The sequence below is a fragment of the Pygocentrus nattereri genome, chromosome 30 (assembly GCF_015220715.1).
Source record: "Pygocentrus nattereri isolate fPygNat1 chromosome 30, fPygNat1.pri, whole genome shotgun sequence".
NCBI lineage: Eukaryota > Metazoa > Chordata > Actinopteri > Characiformes > Serrasalmidae > Pygocentrus > Pygocentrus nattereri.
In genome coordinates this window covers 17,203,367-17,215,575 of record NC_051240.1, presented here as the reverse complement: position 1 = coordinate 17,215,575, position 12,209 = coordinate 17,203,367, and positions in this window count along the sequence as shown.

Here is a 12,209-nt window from a genome sequence, read left to right as displayed (position 1 = left end):
TGTGATCAGTTATTAATCTCAGTGTTACTGAGCTCTGCTAAAGTCTGAGTAGACTGATAAATCAATGTGATCAGTTATTAATCTCAGTGGTACTGAGCTCTGCTAAAGCCTGAGTAGACTGATAATCAATGTGATCAGTTATTAATCTCAGTGTTACTGAGCTCTGCTAAAGCCTGAGTAGACTGATAAATCAATGTGATCAGTTATTAATCTCAGTGTTACTGAGCTCTGCTAAAGCCTGAGTAGACTGATAAATCAATGTGATCGGTTATTAATCTCAGTGTTACTGAGCTCTGCTAAAGCCTGAGGAGACTGATAAATCAATGTGATCAGTTATTAATCTCAGTGTTACTGAGCTCTGCTAAAGTCTGAGTAGACTGATAAATCAATGTGATCGGTTATTAATCTCAGTGTTACTGAGCTCTGCTAAAGCCTGAGTAGACTGATAAATCAATGTGATCAGTTATTAATCTCAGTGTTACTGAGCTCTGCTAAAGCCTGAGTAGACTGATAAATCAATGTGATCAGTTATTAATCTCAGTGGTACTGAGCTCTGCTAAAGCCTGAGTAGACTGATAAATCATTGTGATCAGTTATTAATCTCAGTGTTACTGAGCTCTGCTAAAGCCTGAGTAGACTGATAAATCAATGTGATCGGTTATTAATCTCAGTGTTACTGAGCTCTGCTAAAGCCTGAGTAGACTGATAAATCAATGTGATCGGTTATTAATCTCAGTGTTACTGAGCTCTGCTAAAGCCTGAGGAGACTGATAAATCAATGTGATCAGTTATTAATCTCAGTGTTACTGAGCTCTGCTAAAGACTGAGTAGACTGATAAATCAATGTGATTATCAGTTATTAATCTCAGTGTTACTGAGCTCTGCTAAAGTCTGAGTAGACTGATAAATCAATGTGATCGATTATTAATCTCAGCATTACTGAGCTCTGCTAAAGCCTGAGTAGACTGATAAATCAATGTGATCAGTTATTAATCTAAGCATTACTGAGCTCTGCTAAAGTCTGAGTAGACTGATAAATCAATGTGATCGGTTATTAATCTCAGCGTTACTGAGCTCTGCTAAAGCCTGAGTAGACTGATAAATCAATGAGAACAGTTATTAATCTCAGCGTTACTGAGCTCTGCTAAAGCCTAAGTAGACTGATAAATCAATGTGATCAGTTATTAATCTCAGTGGTACTGAGCTCTGCTAAAGCCTGAGTAGACTGATAAATCAATGTGATCAGATTATTAATCTCAGCGTTACTGAGCTCTGCTAAAGCCTAAGTAGACTGATAAATCAATGTGATCAGTTATTAATCTCAGTGTTACTGAGCTCTGCTAAAGCCTGAGTAGACTGATAAATCAATGTGATCAGTTATTAATCTCAGTGTTACTGAGCTCTGCTAAAGCCTGAGTAGACTGATAAATCAATGTGATCAGTTATTAATCTCAGTGTTACTGAGCTCTGCTAAAGCCTGAGTAGACTGATAAATCAATGTGATCAGTTATTATTCTCAGTGTTACTGAGCTCTGCTAAAGCCTGAGTAGACTGATAAATCAATGTGATCAGTTATTCATCTCAGCGTTACTGAGCTCTGCTAAAGCCTGAGTAGACTGATAAATCAATGTGATCGGTTATTAATCTCAGTGTTACTGAGCTCTGCTAAAGCCTGAGTAGACTGATAAATCAATGTGATCGGTTATTAATCTCAGTGTTACTGAGCTCTGCTAAAGCCTGAGTAGACTGATAAATCAATGTGATCGGTTATTAATCTCAGTGTTACTGAGCTCTGCTAAAGCCTGAGTAGACTGATAAATCAATGTGATCGGTTATTAATCTCAGCGTTACTGAGCTCTGCTAAAGCCTGAGTAGACTGATAAATCAATGTGATCGGTTATTAATCTCAGTGTTACTGAGCTCTGCTAAAGCCTGAGTAGACTGATAAATCAATGAGATCAGTTATTAATCTCAGCGTTACTGAGCTCTGCTAAAGCCTAAGTAGACTGATAAATCAATGTGATCACTTATTAATCTCAGTGGTACTGAGCTCTGCTAAAGCCTGAGTAGACTGATAAATCAATGTGATCAGATATTAATCTCAGCGTTACTGAGCTCTGCTAAAGCCTAAGTAGACTGAAAAATCAATGTGATCAGTTATTAATCTCAGCGTTACTGAGCTCTGCTAAAGCCTAAGTAGACTGATAAATCAATGTGATCAGTTATTAATCTCAGTGTTACTGAGCTCTGCTAAAGCCTGAGTAGACTGATAAATCAATGTGATCAGTTATTAATCTCAGTGTTACTGAGCTCTGCTAAAGCCTGAGTAGACTGATAAATCAATGTGATCGGTTATTAATCTCAGTGTTACTGAGCTCTGCTAAAGCCTGAGTAGACTGATAAATCAATGTGATCAGTTATTAATCTCAGTGTTACTGAGCTCTGCTAAAGCCTGAGTAGACTGATAAATCAATGTGATCAGTTATTAATCTCAGCGTTACTGAGCTCTGCTAAAGCCTGAGTAGACTGATAAATCAATGTGATCAGTTATTAATCTCAGTGTTACTGAGCTCTGCTAAAGCCTGAGTAGACTGATAAATCAATGTGATCAGTTATTAATCTCAGTGTTACTGAGCTCTGCTAAAGTCTGAGTAGACTGATAAATCAATGTGATCAGTTATTAATCTCAGTGTTACTGAGCTCTGCTAAAGCTGAGTAGACTGATAAATCAATGTGATCAGTTATTAATCTCAGTGTTACTGAGCTCTGCTAAAGCCTGAGTAGACTGATAAATCAATGTGATCAGTTATTAATCTCAGTGTTACTGAGCTCTGCTAAAGCCTGAGTAGACTGATAAATCAATGTGATCAGTTATTAATCTCAGCGTTACTGAGCTCTGCTAAAGCCTGAGTAGACTGATAAATCAATGTGATCAGTTATTAATCTCAGGTTACTGAGCTCTGCTAAAGCCTGAGTAGACTGATAAATCAATGTGATCAGTTATTAATCTCAGTGTTACTGAGCTCTGCTAAAGTCTGAGTAGACTGATAAATCAATGTGATCAGTTATTAATCTCAGTGTTACTGAGCTCTGCTAAAGCCTGAGTAGACTGATAAATCAATGTGATCAGTTATTAATCTCAGTGTTACTGAGCTCTGCTAAAGCCTGAGTAGACTGATAAATCAATGTGATCAGTTATTAATCTCAGTGTTACTGAGCTCTGCTAACGCTGAGTAGACTGATAATCAATGTGATCAGTTATTAATCTCAGTGTTACTGAGCTCTGCTAAAGCCTGAGTAGACTGATAAATCAATGTGATCAGTTATTAATCTCAGTGTTACTGAGCTCTGCTAAAGCCTGAGTAGACTGATAAATCAATGTGATCGGTTATTAATCTCAGTGTTACTGAGCTCTGCTAAAGCCTGAGTAGACTGATAAATCAATGTGATCAGTTATTAATCTCAGTGTTACTGAGCTCTGCTAAAGCCTGAGTAGACTGATAAATCAATGTGATCAGTTATTAATCTCAGTGTTACTGAGCTCTGCTAAAGCCTGAGTAGACTGATAAATCAATGTGATCGGTTATTAATCTCAGTGTTACTGAGCTCTGCTAAAGCCTGAGTAGACTGATAAATCAATGTGATCGGTTATTAATCTCAGTGTTACTGAGCTCTGCTAAAGCCTGAGTAGACTGATAAATCAATGTGATCAGTTATTAATCTCAGTGTTACTGAGCTCTGCTAAAGTCTGAGTAGACTGATAAATCAATGTGATCAGTTATTAATCTCAGTGTTACTGAGCTCTGCTAAAGTCTGAGTAGACTGATAAATCAATGTGATCGAGTTATTAATCTCAGCGTTACTGAGCTCTGCTAAAGCCTGAGTAGACTGATAAATCAATGTGATCAGTTATTAATCTCAGTGTTACTGAGCTCTGCTAAAGTCTGAGTAGACTGATAATCAATGTGATCAGTTATTAATCTCAGTGTTACTGAGCTCTGCTAAAGCCTGAGTAGACTGATAAATCAATGTGATCAGTTATTAATCTCAGTGTTACTGAGCTCTGCTAAAGTCCTGAGTAGACTGATAAATCAATGTGATCAGTTATTAATCTCAGTGTTACTGAGCTCTGCTAAAGCCTGAGTAGACTGATAAATCAATGTGATCAGTTATTAATCTCAGTGTTACTGAGCTCTGCTAAAGTCCTGAGTAGACTGATAAATCAATGTGATCAGTTATTAATCTCAGTGTTACTGAGCTCTGCTAAAGCCTGAGTAGACTGATAAATCAATGTGATCAGTTATTAATCTCAGTGTTACTGAGCTCTGCTAAAGCCTGAGTAGACTGATAAATCAATGTGATCAGTTATTAATCTCAGTGTTACTGAGCTCTGCTAAAGCCTGAGTAGACTGATAAATCAATGTGATCAGTTATTAATCTCAGTGTTACTGAGCTCTGCTAAAGCCTGAGTAGACTGATAAATCAATGTGATCAGTTATTAATCTCAGTGTTACTGAGCTCTGCTAAAGCCTGAGTAGACTGATAAATCAATGTGATCAGTTATTAATCTCAGTGTTACTGAGCTCTGCTAAAGCCTGAGTAGACTGATAAATCAATGTGATCAGTTATTAATCTCAGTGTTACTGAGCTCTGCTAAAGCCTGAGTAGACTGATAAATCAATGTGATCGGTTATTAATCTCAGTGTTACTGAGCTCTGCTAAAGCCTGAGTAGACTGATAAATCAATGTGATCGGTTATTAATCTCAGCGTTACTGAGCTCTGCTAAAGCCTGAGTAGACTGATAAATCAATGTGATCGGTTATTAATCTCAGTGTTACTGAGCTCTGCTAAAGCCTGAGTAGACTGATAAATCAATGTGATCGGTTATTAATCTCAGTGTTACTGAGCTCTGCTAAAGCCTGAGTAGACTGATAAATCAATGTGATCAGTTATTAATCTCAGTGTTACTGAGCTCTGCTAAAGCCTGAGTAGACTGATAAATCAATGTGATCAGTTATTAATCTCAGTGTTACTGAGCTCTGCTAAAGCCTGAGTAGACTGATAAATCAATGTGATCAGTTATTAATCTCAGTGTTACTGAGCTCTGCTAAAGCCTGAGTAGACTGATAAATCAATGTGATCAGTTATTAATCTCAGTGTTACTGAGCTCTGCTAAAGCCTGAGTAGACTGATAAATCAATGTGATCAGGTTATTAATCTCAGTGTTACTGAGCTCTGCTAAAGCCTGAGTAGACTGATAAATCAATGTGATCAGTTATTAATCTCAGTGTTACTGAGCTCTGCTAAAGCCTGAGTAGACTGATAAATCAATGTGATCAGTTATTAATCTCAGTGTTACTGAGCTCTGCTAAAGCCTGAGTAGACTGATAAATCAATGTGATCAGTTATTAATCTCAGTGTTACTGAGCTCTGCTAAAGCCTGAGTAGACTGATAAATCAATGTGATGAGGTTATTAATCTCAGTGTTACTGAGCTCTGCTAAAGTCTGAGTAGACTGATAAATCAATGTGATCAGTTATTAATCTCAGTGTTACTGAGCTCTGCTAAATTCCTGAGTAGACTGATAAATCAATGTGATCAGTTATTAATCTCAGTGTTACTGAGCTCTGCTAAAGCCTGAGTAGACTGATAAATCAATGTGATCAGTTATTAATCTCAGTGTTACTGAGCTCTGCTAAAGCTCTGAGTAGACTGATAATCAATGTGATCAGTTATTAATCTCAGTGTTACTGAGCTCTGCTAAAGCCTGAGTAGACTGATAAATCAATGTGATCAGTTATTAATCTCAGTGTTACTGAGCTCTGCTAAAGCCTGAGTAGACTGATAAATCAATGTGATCGGTTATTAATCTCAGTGTTACTGAGCTCTGCTAAAGCCTGAGTAGACTGATAAATCAATGTGATCAGTTATTAATCTCAGTGTTACTGAGCTCTGCTAAAGTCTGAGTAGACTGATAAATCAATGTGATCGGTTATTAATCTCAGTGTTACTGAGCTCTGCTAAAGCCTGAGTAGACTGATAAATCAATGTGATCGGTTATTAATCTCAGTGTTACTGAGCTCTGCTAAAGCCTGAGTAGACTGATAAATCAATGTGATCAGTTATTAATCTCAGTGTTACTGAGCTCTGCTAAAGCCTGAGTAGACTGATAAATCAATGTGATCGGTTATTAATCTCAGTGTTACTGAGCTCTGCTAAAGCCTGAGTAGACTGATAAATCAATGTGATCGGTTATTAATCTCAGTGTTACTGAGCTCTGCTAAAGCCTGAGTAGACTGATAAATCAATGTGATCGGTTATTAATCTCAGTGTTACTGAGCTCTGCTAAAGCTGAGGAGACTGATAAATCAATGTGATCAGTTATTAATCTCAGTGTTACTGAGCTCTGCTAAAGTCTGAGTAGACTGATAAATCAATGTGATCAGTTATTAGATCTCAGTCGTTACTGTGAGCTCTGCTAAAGTCTGAGTAGGACTGATAAATCAATGTGATCAGTTATTACTCTCAGCGTTACTGAGCTCTGCTAAGCCTGAGTTAGACTGATAAATCAATGTGATCAGTTATTAATCTCAGTGTTACTGAGCTCTGCTAAAGTGCCTGAGTATGACTGATAATCAATGTGATCAGTTAGTAATCTCAGTGTTACTCAGCTCTGCTAAAGCCTGAGTAGACTGATAAATCAATGTGATCAGTTATTAATCTCAGTGTTACTGAGCTCTGCTAAGCCTGAGTAGACTGATAAATCAATGTGATCGGTTATTAATCTCAGTGTTACTGAGCTCTGCTAAAGCCTGAGGAGACTGATAAATCAATGTGATCAGTTATTAATCTCAGTGTTACTGAGCTCTGCTAAAGTCTGAGTAGACTGATAAATCAATGTGATCGGTTATTAATCTCAGTGTTACTGAGCTCTGCTAAAGCCTGAGTAGACTGATAAATCAATGTGATCGGTTATTAATCTCAGTGTTACTGAGCTCTGCTAAAGCCTGAGTAGACTGATAAATCAATGTGATCAGTTTATTAATCTCAGTGTTACTGAGCTCTGCTAAAGCCTGAGTAGACTGATAAATCAATGTGATCGGTTATTAATCTCAGTGTTACTGAGCTCTGCTAAAGCCTGATTAGACTGATAAATCAATGTATCGGTTATTAATCTCAGTGTTACTGAGCTCTGCTAAAGCCTGAGGAGACTGATAAATCAATGTGATCAGTTATTAATCTCAGTGTTACTGAGCTCTGCTAAAGACTGAGTAGACTGATAAATCAATGTGATTATCAGTTATTAATCTCAGTGTTACTGAGCTCTGCTAAAGTCTGAGTAGACTGATAAATCAATGTGATCGATTATTAATTTCAGCGTTATTGAGCTCTGCTAAAGCCTGAGTAGACTGATAAATCAATGTGATCAGTTATTAATCTAAGCATTACTGAGCTCTGCTAAAGTCTGAGTAGACTGATAAATCAATGTGATCGGTTATTAATCTCAGTGGTACTGAGCTCTGCTAAAGCCTGAGTAGACTGATAAATCAATGTGATCGGTTATTAATCTCAGCGTTACTGAGCTCTGCTAAAGTCTGAGTAGACTGATAAATCAATGTGATCAGTTATTAATCTCAGTGTTACTGAGCTCTGCTAAAGCCTGAGTAGACTGATAAACCAATGTGATCGGTTATTAATCTCAGTGTTACTGAGCTCTGCTAAAGTCTGAGTAGACTGATAAATCACTGTGATCGGTTATTAATCTCAGTGTTACAGAGCTCTGCTAAAGCCTGAGTAGACTGATAAATCAATGTGATCAGTTATTAATCTCAGTGTTACTGAGCTCTGCTAAAGCCTGAGTAGACTGATAAATCAATGTGATCGGTTATTAATCTCAGCGTTACTGAGCTCTGCTAAAGCCTGAGTAGACTGATAAATCAATGTGATCGATTATTAATCTCAGCGTTACTGAGCTCTGCTAAAGCCTGAGTAGACTGATAAATCAATGTGATCGGTTATTAATCTCAGCGTTACTGAGCTCTGCTAAAGCCTGAGTAGACTGATAAATCAATGTGATCGGTTATTAATCTCAGTGTTACTGAGCTCTGCTAAAGTCTGAGTAGACTGATAAATCAATGTGATCGGTTATTAATCTCAGTGTTACTGAGCTCTGCTAAAGCCTGAGTAGACTGATAAATCAATGTGATCGGTTATTAATCTCAGTGTTACTGAGCTCTGCTAAAGCCTGAGTAGACTGATAAATCAATGTGATCGGTTATTAATCTCAGCGTTACTGAGCTCTGCTAAAGCCTGAGTAGACTGATAAATCAATGAGAACAGTTATTAATCTCAGCGTTACTGAGCTCTGCTAAAGCCTAAGTAGACTGATAAATCAATGTGATCAGTTATTAATCTCAGTGGTACTGAGCTCTGCTAAAGCCTGAGTAGACTGATAAATCAATGTGATCAGATATTAATCTCAGCGTTACTGAGCTCTGCTAAAGCCTAAGTAGACTGATAAATCAATGTGATCAGTTATTAATCTCAGTGTTACTGAGCTCTGCTAAGCCTGAGTAGACTGATAAATCAATGTGATCAGTTATTAATCTCAGTGTTACTGAGCTCTGCTAAAGCCTGAGTAGACTGATAAATCAATGTGATCAGTTATTAATCTCAGTGTTACTGAGCTCTGCTAAAGCCTGAGTAGACTGATAAATCAATGTGATCAGTTATTATTCTCAGTGTTACTGAGCTCTGCTAAAGCCTGAGTAGACTGATAAATCAATGTGATCGGTTATTCATCTCAGCATTACTGAGCTCTGCTAAAGCCTGAGTAGACTGATAAATCAATGTGATCGGTTATTAATCTCAGTGTTACTGAGCTCTGCTAAAGCCTGAGTAGACTGATAAATCAATGTGATCGGTTATTAATCTCAGTGTTACTGAGCTCTGCTAAAGCCTGAGTAGACTGATAAATCAATGTGATCGGTTATTAATCTCAGTGTTACTGAGCTCTGCTAAAGCCTGAGTAGACTGATAAATCAATGTGATCGGTTATTAATCTCAGCGTTACTGAGCTCTGCTAAAGCCTGAGTAGACTGATAAATCAATGTGATCGGTTATTAATCTCAGTGTTACTGAGCTCTGCTAAAGCCTGAGTAGACTGATAAATCAATGAGATCAGTTATTAATCTCAGCGTTACTGAGCTCTGCTAAAGCCTAAGTAGACTGATAAATCAATGTGATCACTTATTAATCTCAGTGGTACTGAGCCCTGCTAAAGCCTGAGTAGACTGATAAATCAATGTGATCAGATATTAATCTCAGCGTTACTGAGCTCTGCTAAAGCCTAAGTAGACTGAAAAATCAATGTGATCAGTTATTAATCTCAGTGTTACTGAGCTCTGCTAAAGCCTGAGTAGACTGATAAATCAATGTGATCAGTTATTAATCTCAGTGTTACTGAGCTCTACTAAAGCCTGAATAGACTGATAAATCAATGTGATCAGTTATTAATCTCAGTGTTACTGAGCTCTGCTAAAGCCTGAGTAGACTGATAAATCAATGTGATCAGTTATTAATCTCAGCGTTACTGAGCTCTGCTAAAGCCTGAGTAGACTGATAAATCAATGTGATCGGTTATTAATCTCAGCATTACTGAGCTCTGCTAAAGCCTGAGTAGACTGATAAATCAATGTGATCAGTTATTAATCTCAGTGTTACTGAGCTCTGCTAAAGTCTGAGTAGACTGATAAATCAATGTGATCAGTTATTAATCTCAGTGTTACTGAGCTCTGCTAAAGTCTGAGTAGACTGATAAATCAATGTGATCAGTTATTAATCTCAGCGTTACTGAGCTCTGCTAAAGCCTGAGTAGACTGATAAATCAATGTGATCAGTTATTAATCTCAGTGTTACTGAGCTCTGCTAAAGCCTGAGTAGACTGATAAATCAATGTGATCAGTTATTAATCTCAGTGTTACTGAGCTCTGCTAAAGTCTGAGTAGACTGATAATCAATGTGATCAGTTATTAATCTCAGTGTTACTCAGCTCTGCTAAAGCCTGAGTAGACTGATAAATCAATGTGATCAGTTATTAATCTCAGTGTTACTGAGCTCTGCTAAAGCCTGAGTAGACTGATAAATCAATGTGATCGGTTATTAATCTCAGTGTTACTGAGCTCTGCTAAAGCCTGAGGAGACTGATAAATCAATGTGATCAGTTATTAATCTCAGTGTTACTGAGCTCTGCTAAAGCCTGAGTAGACTGATAAATCAATGTGATCAGTTATTAATCTCAGTGTTACTGAGCTCTGCTAAAGCCTGAGTAGACTGATAAATCAATGTGATCGGTTATTAATCTCAGTGTTACTGAGCTCTGCTAAAGCCTGAGTAGACTGATAAATCAATGTGATCGGTTATTAATCTCAGTGTTACTGAGCTCTGCTAAAGCCTGAGGAGACTGATAAATCAATGTGATCAGTTATTAATCTCAGTGTTACTGAGCTCTGCTAAAGACTGAGTAGACTGATAAATCAATGTGATTATCAGTTATTAATCTCAGTGTTACTGAGCTCTGCTAAAGTCTGAGTAGACTGATAAATCAATGTGATCGATTATTAATCTCAGCGTTACTGAGCTCTGCTAAAGCCTGAGTAGACTGATAAATCAATGTGATCAGTTATTAATCTAAGCATTACTGAGCTCTGCTAAAGTCTGAGTAGACTGATAAATCAATGTGATCGGTTATTAATCTCAGTGGTACTGAGCTCTGCTAAAGCCTGAGTAGACTGATAAATCAATGTGATCGGTTATTAATCTCAGCGTTACTGAGCTCTGCTAAAGTCTGAGTAGACTGATAAATCAATGTGATCAGTTATTAATCTCAGTGTTACTGAGCTCTGCTAAAGCCTGAGTAGACTGATAAATCACTGTGATCGGTTATTAATCTCAGTGTTACAGAGCTCTGCTAAAGCCTGAGTAGACTGATAAATCAATGTGATCAGTTATTAATCTCAGTGTTACTGAGCTCTGCTAAAGTCTGAGTAGACTGATAAATCAATGTGATCAGTTATTAATCTCAGTGTTACTGAGCTCTGCTAAAGCCTGAGTAGACTGATAAATCAATGTGATCGGTTATTAATCTCAGCGTTACTGAGCTCTGCTAAAGCCTGAGTAGACTGATAAATCAATGTGATCGATTATTAATCTCAGCGTTACTGAGCTCTGCTAAAGCCTGAGTAGACTGATAAATCAATGTGATCGATTATTAATCTCAGCGTTACTGAGCTCTGCTAAAGCCTGAGTAGACTGATAAATCAATGTGATCGGTTATTAATCTCAGCGTTACTGAGCTCTGCTAAAGCCTGAGTAGACTGATAAATCAATGTGATCGGTTATTAATCTCAGTGTTACTGAGCTCTGCTAAAGTCTGAGTAGACTGATAAATCAATGTGATCGGTTATTAATCTCAGTGTTACTGAGCTCTGCTAAAGCCTGAGTAGACTGATAAATCAATGTGATCGGTTATTAATCTCAGTGTTACTGAGCTCTGCTAAAGCCTGAGTAGACTGATAAATCAATGTGATCGGTTATTAATCTCAGTGTTACTGAGCTCTGCTAAAGCCTGAGTAGACTGATAAATCAATGTGATCAGTTATTAATCTCAGTGTTACTGAGCTCTGCTAAAGTCTGAGTAGACTGATAAATCAATGTGATCAGTTATTAATCTCAGTGTTACTGAGCTCTGCTAAAGCCTGAGTAGACTGATAAATCAATGTGATCAGTTATTAATCTCAGTGTTACTGAGCTCTGCTAAAGCCTGAGTAGACTGATAAATCAATGTGATCAGTTATTAATCTCAGTGTTACTGAGCTCTGCTAAAGTCTGAGTAGACTGATAAATCAATGTGATCAGTTATTAATCTCAGCGTTACTGAGCTCTGCTAAAGTCTGAGTAGACTGATAAATCAATGTGATCGGTTATTAATCTCAGTGTTACTGAGCTCTTCTAAAGCCTGAGTAGACTGATAAATCAATGTGATCGGTTATTAATCTCAGTGTTACTGAGCTCTGCTAAAGCCTGAGTAGACTGATAAATCAATGTGATCAGTTATTAATCTCAGTGTTACTGAGCTCTGCTAAAGCCTGAGTAGACTGATAAATCAATGTGATCAGTTATCAATCTCAGCGTTACTGAGCTCTGCTAA